Consider the following 7904-nt stretch of genomic DNA (forward strand, 5'->3'; position numbering starts at 1 on the left):
CGGAGCAGCCCCCTCCCCTCTGCCCTGCGCCGCCCGGGGGGGGCCCGCCGAGCGCGCCGCCGCGGTCGCGGCAGGCGGTTGGAGGGCGTGAGCACACGCCGGACACACCCCCGCCCTCTGGGGCTCCCCGCTTCTCCACTCTGGGAGCGGCCACAGGAGCCAGAAGTGGGGAGGAGCGCGGAAGCCGGCTAGAGGAAGGGCTAGGGGAGGGGAACTGAAGCGCGCGACCTACACTCCACACGCTCCGCCTCCAGAGCCGCAAGATGGCGGCCGCTGAGCCGCCCACTTCCCCTCCCCCGGTGGCCACGTGACCCCAAGGGCCTGGGGGGGGCGGGAGGATGGACCTGGAGGGAGAGAAAGGAGGAGCCAGAGCAAGGCTGTTCTTCCCGCGATGTTCGTGGCCTCAGGACACTGTGGGCTTTGAGGTTTTCGGGAGCAATTGTGCTCTTCTCCTGTGCCCCAACCCTATTAATTTAGGTGGGGACAATAAAAGGTTGTAAATGATGGGAATATAAAAAAACTTCCCAAACATTAGGTGTGTCAGAGGTTAGCACCTCAGCAAGAGCGACCGCTGAAGTCCTGGCCTCCATAGATGCCCAGCGATAACCATGTTTACTTTTTTTTTCCAGTTTGCCTGATTTCTAGAGTATGAGATTGAGGATGGAAAAGTGTGGGAAGGGGTGAGAATGCAACCCAAAGCACACATCAGAATACACTTGCAATCTCTCAACCAGAACGCTTAGGGTTATGAGGAAGGTCAGTCACCACGATGAGCCTGAGGCAGGATAGTGAGAAGCTAGGAAAATTCTTTGGCAAGTGGAACCGGGAAACTGAGACAGAGAGCTGAACAAGTTGGCTGAACAATTTATAGCCAGATAATAAATAAATCACAAGGTCTTAGCTTACACATTCCAGACTGTGCTGGGGCAGATCTGCCTCAGCCCAGGTCCATTTTTCTGTGAAATGCTTTGAAGGTGAAACTGACCAGAGAATTTTTAAAAATTTTTTAAATCCTCATCTGAGGATATTTTTTCTTCATTGCTTTTCAGAGAGAGTGGAAGAGAGAGAGAGAGGAGGAGAGAGAGAAACATTGATGTGAGAGAGATACATTGATTGGTTGCCTCCTGCAGGAGCCCCCAACCAGGGCGAGCCTGCAACTGCGGTACATGCCCTTGGCTGGAATTGAACCTTGGACCCTTCAGCCCGTGGGCCAATGCTCTAAGTACTGAGCCAAACTGGCTAGCGGCTATAGGCTCATTTTGATGCATGAGCATATTAAAGGACACACCTGGAAAGCTGGTGAATATTCTATTGAGATCCTCCCTTGAGACCTGCCCTAAAATTCCGGCCTTTGGAAAACAGATAAAAACACTTAAGACAAAGGAGCCAGCGCATGCTCTTTCTGGAGCACACCTGTGCCTTCCCCTCCCCACTTCTTTCCTCAGGGGCATAACTTTGCTTGCTTTCTCCTAAGCTGTATAAGTTCCCAGGAGACTTGCAACCAAGGGAGCAGCAGGCAGTTGTAACTTGTCCCACGCTAACCCCCTGAATCTGTCTTCAAGGGCCCTTCTTTTGCCTTTGTAACTTGTTTCCTGAGTCCAAGCAGTACACCTGGCTCACTTCTTCTGCCTCTGTGACTTTTTTCCTAAAAGGCCAAGGCAGCTCTCTGAGCAGCCCACTTGAATCGTCTCTTTGAGTGTATTTTCATTTTGCATGCTAAATAAACTTTCTCTTGCACTAGAGTTCTTTTTTTTTAAATTTATCTTTATTGTTCAAAGTATTACAGATATCCCCCCATATCCCATTGATCCCCAGCACCCCCCCCCCCGGCCTTTACCACACTATTGCCTGTGCCCATGGGTTATGCATATATGCATATAAGTTCTTTGATTAATTTCTCCCCACCGACTCCCCTACCCCCACCTTCTCACTGAGATTCACCAGTCTGTTCCATGCCTCTGTCTCTGAATCGATTTTGTTCCTCAGTCTATTTCGTTTATTAGATTCCACGTATGAGTGAGGTCATGTAAAACTGAATCAGGAAGAATCAGAAAACCTGAATAGGCCAATAACAACTGATGAAATTGAAGCAGTAATAAAAAAGCTTCCAGCAAACAAAAGCCCTGGTCTGGACGGCTTCACAGGGGAGCTCTCTAATTCTTTAAGTTGTAGGGTTAGATATCTTGCTTTTTGAGGTAGGCCTGTAGTGCTGTGAACTTTCCTCTTAGGACTGCTTTTGCTGTGTCCTATAGATTTTGGGTTGCTGTGTGTTCATTTTCATTTGTTTCCAGGAAATTTTTTATTTCTTTCTTGATCTTATTGGTAACCCATTCATTGTTTAATAACATGCTATTTAGCCTCCATGTGTTTGAATGTTTTTGAGTGTTTTTACTGTAGTTGATTTCTAATTTCATGCCATTGTGATCTGAGATGCTTGATATTTCAATCTTCTTGAACTTGTAGAGACTTATTTTACATTTAAGATTATTATTGATAGATACCTATTGCCATTTTAATTATTTAGGCATATGTTTCTCTCTCTCTCTCTATTTCTACTTCTAATTATAGCAGTTCCTTTAACATTTCCTGCAATGCTGGTTTGGTGGTGATAAACTCCTTTAGCCTTTTTTTGTTGTTGTCTAGGAAGCTCTTTATTTCATCCTCTATCTTGAATGATAGTTTTGCTGGATAGAGTAGTCTTGGTTTCAGATCCTTGTTTTGCATTACCTTGTGTACTTCATGCCATGCCCTTCTGGCCTGTAGAGTTTCTGATGAGACATCAGCTGACAGCCTTATAGGAGCTCCCTTGTAGGTAACAGATTGCTTTTCTCTAGCTCCCTTTAAGATTCTCTCTTTGTCTTGAATTCTTGGCATTTTAATTATGATGTGTCTGGGCGTGGGCCTCTTTGGATTCTTCTTGCTTGGGACTCTCTGTGCCTCCTGAACTTGTGTGACTTTTTTCTTCACCAGGTTAGGGAAATTTTCTGCCATTATTTCTTCAAACAGTTTCTCTAACCCTTGCTTACTTTCGACCTCCTCTGGCAGCCCTATAATGCAAATACTGTTACATTTCATGTTGTCCCACAGCCCCCTTAAACTGTCCTCCTATTTTTTTAATTGTTTTTGCTTTTTGGATCTCTGATAGTGATTTTTTCTACCCTGTTTTCTAATTCACTGATCCGATCCTCAGCTTCCTCTAATCTGCTGTTTATTCTTTCCAATATCTTCTTTATTTCTGCTCTGTCATTCTTAATTTCCTTCAGTTTCCATATCTTTTTTCATGCTGTTGAGCATCCTTACAATCAGTATTCTGAACTCTATATCTGATAGATTGCTTATCTTCATTTCGTTTAGCTCTTTTTCTGGAGACTTCTCTTGTTCCTTCATTTGGGGCTTGTTTTTTTTGTCTCCCCATTTTGGCTGCCTGTTTGGGTTTGTTTCTATGTATTAGGTATATATGCTAGGACTCTCATTCTTTTTGGAGGTTCTGTGGTGCAGGCCGATGTCAGACGCAGTTTGTGACTGGCCCTGAGTACCCTGTTAGGAGCTATGATCAACCCTCAGCTTGAGGTCTCCTTTGCTGGGTCTGGGTGCAGTTGGACAGGACCAAGATGCACACCAAAGTCTGCTTTTCCAAGGCCCAGGTCCAGAAGCAGCTCAGGCAAGATTTAAAGCACTCTGAGGTTTGCCCTGCCTGCAGGCTGACTAATCTGATTCTCTTAATGAGCCTCAGACTGTAGAAACTCCTGCCCAGCCGGGCGTGGCTCAGCGGTTGAGTGTTGACCTAGGATCCAGGAGATCGGGATTCGATTCCAGTCAGGGCACATGCCCGGGTTGCGGGCTGCAGCCGGTCATTGACTCTCTCATCATTGATGTTTCTCTCTCTCCTTCTCCCTCTCCCTTCCTCTCTCTGAAATCAATAAAGATATATTAAAAAGAAAAGAAAAGAAAGAAACTCCTTAGGGTCAGGGGAGAGGTTTTCCAGCAGGGTGGGACAATTGCTTCCCCCCTAGGCAAAAGCAGCAAAATGTTTGCCTGAGAAAGATGCCTTCTGCAGTCTGGGGGAATGGCTCGGCACAGGAATCCAGAGGGGTGCCCTTTTAGCTCTATCTCCAGAGCCCACAACCCTAGATTCTCCTCACACAGCTCCAGTCCCCTCTGCCCTCCCTCTGCTGGAGCCCAAGGTGAGTGGCTGCACAGGAAACTTTGTGCATTGGCTTTTTAAGAGGGTGCCTGCATTTCCAGCTGTCTCTACCTAACAGATAGAAACCCTGCTGCTTTTCAGAGCCAGATGTTATGTGGGCAACTTTCTCAGTTCTGGTGTTCTTGGCTGGGAAGCCCAGCCTGGGGTTTAGGCCCCAGAGTCCTCAGTGGGAACCCCCACAGCTGAAATATCCCCTCGGACCTTCGACTGTTGCCTGTGTGAGCCCAGCCAGCCATCTCATGCCTCCACACTTCCTACCAGTCTCTATGGGGTCTCCGCTTTTCCTCCTTGGTAATGAGGGTGCTCTCCAGCTCATCTTCAGTTGCAGTTTATTATTCAGGATGGTTTTCTATATTTTAGTTGTAATTCCAGTTTGGTCGTGGGAGAGTGTCAGTGTAGCTTCCACTCAGTCCGCCGCCATCTTTAATCTCCTGCACTAGAGTTCTTGGCCCTGAATTCTTTCATTGCTGAACTCAAGAACCAAGAGCTAACAACACCAGTAACAAGTCCACAGCATGACAGAGACCTGTGAGTGAGTGGAGGGTGTGAGTAATTCACCACCTGCCCAATCTATGGCCATGATTTTCCTGGACACCTGCCCTGCTTACTAAATACAAAAGTCAAGAAGAAGACAACACACAAAGAAAAAGAATGGTTAAAAACATGCAAAAAAAGGTTGACCCTAACCAGTGAAACTCTTCAAAATAAAACATGGCTTAACAGTTTTCATCTACCAACTAGAAACACATATCTGAAATTGGTAGAAAATCATGTTTCTGATTCCAAAGCAAAGGCAGAAGAAAAAATTAATTATAAAAGATTTTCCATTTTCTAATTTACATGTTTATATATTGAATTTTAAATGTATCCAATTTCACATATTTGTATAATGGCAGATGCCTGAATCAAAACTCAATAAAAGTGAAGTAAAATTTTTACTAGTTGATTTTCTCATATGCAGCTTACTTCACACCTTAACATTACCTGCTTGCTCCCCATGGGGATTCAAATTTCCAATTCCTGACTTCTAGGTTTTGTGGCTTAAAGAGACCACAATCATATCAAGGTTATTAATATAGTATTCTATATAAATTTTAACACTTTAATGATTTTTATTTCTGTATTTAGTTTACTAGAGATTTTATGTATGAATCCTATCTGTTAAATTAAAATCTAAAATTACTCTTCACAGATGGATAGCCAATTTTGTTTGAAACATGAATTGAGATTACCTGTATACTGGGAAGCCATAGTGAGGAAATGAGTTACTCAGCTAATGAATGAACCTTGCCAAATCCACATCTCAATCCAATTTTGTTGTTTTCTTTTGGTTGCATTACTTATGGTAAAGAGAGTTTTTTTAATGTGATTTCTTTGTGAAAAGAAAATGAAATACCAGGGTTGATGATGGAAGTAAAAGAAAGTAAAGCAGTCTAAGAAAGTGATGGCTCTAAACCAGACAATATGAGTTACATGCAAGGTTTCTGAGCAGTCTAGAATATATTTCATAATATATCCTGTGAAACAAACACCAGAGTTCAGAGATTTGAATATGTGAGCTTTGTAGCATAAAAGGCCTGTCAGAGAGGGTTGACAGTCTATGTAAGTGAAACTGCCATGCAAAATAGTCCAGAGAACTTTATTTTAGTCATCTCTGGGTTGGTGCAATTAGGAGATCTAGCACACATTACCAGGGCTCCCTGATATCTGGTTGTCTTCTCATTTTGGGCAGGAAGAAGAGGATACTTCCTTCCTTCTTTCAGAAAGGGGGCCATCTGACTACTTCCAGTCACTATGGGATGTGAATGGAATTACTTTGTATAACTTCCAGGTCCATTGGGGAAAGAGTAGTTACAATAACTTTCCATGCTCTCTTTTCCCTTGATGTGGACGAATGAGGAAGCCATGTGTTGCAGATGGTACAGCCTGTCAGCCTAAGCGATTGTGTGGATCAGAGCATCACCCCCACCCTGAGTTGAACATGTACTATGAGAATGAAATAAAACTTTGTTGTGTTAAACACTGAGATTTGAGGGATAATTTGCTACCACAGTATAGCCTCGCCTCATATAACTATTGGGGGGGGGGGGTGTTTTTTTTCATCTGCGTTTTCTGACTTTGGGGTTATTTATATAATTTATATAAAATTTTAAAACCATAAAAGAAATTTTAATGAGAAAGTAATTTAAAATATTTCAGAGGTGTGCCCTGTCTTTATTAGCCTATATCTGAATTTTAGTTACCCATGTCTTGGTGGAATCTAAGTAAATGTGAAGAAAATGTGGATAGGTATTTATAGATACATGGAGTTAGTACATTTTATTTTATTATTATTTTAATCCTCACCCAAGGATATGCTTACAGATTTTAGAGAGAGGGGAAAGGAGATTGATGGGAGAAAGAACATCAGTTGGTTGCCTTCCACATGTGCCTGGACTGGGATTCGAATCCACAAACCTAGTTATGTACCCTGACCGGGAATTGAACCTGCATCCTTTTGGTATGTGGAACAACATTCCAAACTGAGCCACATTTTATTTTATTATTATTTTTTAAATATATTTTTATTGATTTCAGAGAAAGGAAGGGAGAGGGAGAGAGAGATAGAAACATTAATGACGAGAGAGTCATTGATCGGCTGTCTCCTGCACACCCCCCGCTGGGGATTGAACAACAACCCCGGGCATGTGCCCTGACTGAGAATCAAACCCCGATAGCCTGCATCCTAGGTCGACGCTCAACCGCTGAGTCACGCCCGGCTGGGCTGAACCACATTTTAAATCAGTGTTAGTTATACTCTGTATCAACTTTTCTTCCTCAACCCTTTTCTACTATTGAATAAGTTGGGTTTTGTTTGTTTGTTTTTTTATCAAGGCAGCTGGCCTCCATGGTATATAATTGGAAAACTCTTCTGCTTCCCCTTCAACCTGCCCTTTGCATAATTCCCACAAGTAGTCTTATTGCAGTAGTGAAAATATCTTGTCCAGGGTAACAATTATACCTTTAAAGTTTATTCAAGCTAAAGGTTCTGTCCTCCCCCAGCTCTTGCCTGCTTCAGACATGAAGTTTGCTGTGATGAAGGGAGGTGTGCCAGACTTCTCCACATCCCTGCCTTTACTCCTCAGAGTTTATCCCTCCTCTCCCCCTGGCTAGCTGCTATTTCTGAACCCCCCCCCCCCCCCCACACACACACCCTCCCTACACACACCAAGGGTTTGGTACAGGAGCATGGATTAGGGGAAAAGAGCATAGTTTTTCCTGGTCTTTGCAGGATGCTGTTGTCTTCTAAAGTTAGTTTCCTATGGACATGGAGGACTCACAAATGGCTCTTTGTCCCTTACGTCACCTTTGTGGGCTTTGTTATGACTCTGCGTCTGGGACCGAGGCAATGCTCCTCCTCCGGTTGACTGTCTATGACACCTCCTCTCTACCACCAGTCCTTGGCCTTCTAGAGGTTCATCACATGTAAAGTTCAGTCTCCTAGGGCCCTTTCCTCTCTGAGCATCCCTCATGGGAAGGATCCTTTTTAAATTAGCCCAGATCACTTTCCTTCTAGGTATACTTGACCCACAGGATAATCATGCATCTTTGCCCTGCTGGCAAGGGCAGTGCAGCTCGTTCTCTGTGCCGCCCACCTTACTCACCATCCCTGCACAGTTAGTCAGCGAGCATCTTGCTCTTGGGCTTCACCAGGTGGAAC

This window comes from Miniopterus schreibersii (assembly GCF_964146895.1).
Source record: "Miniopterus schreibersii genome assembly, chromosome: 6".
Lineage (NCBI taxonomy): Eukaryota > Metazoa > Chordata > Mammalia > Chiroptera > Miniopteridae > Miniopterus > Miniopterus schreibersii.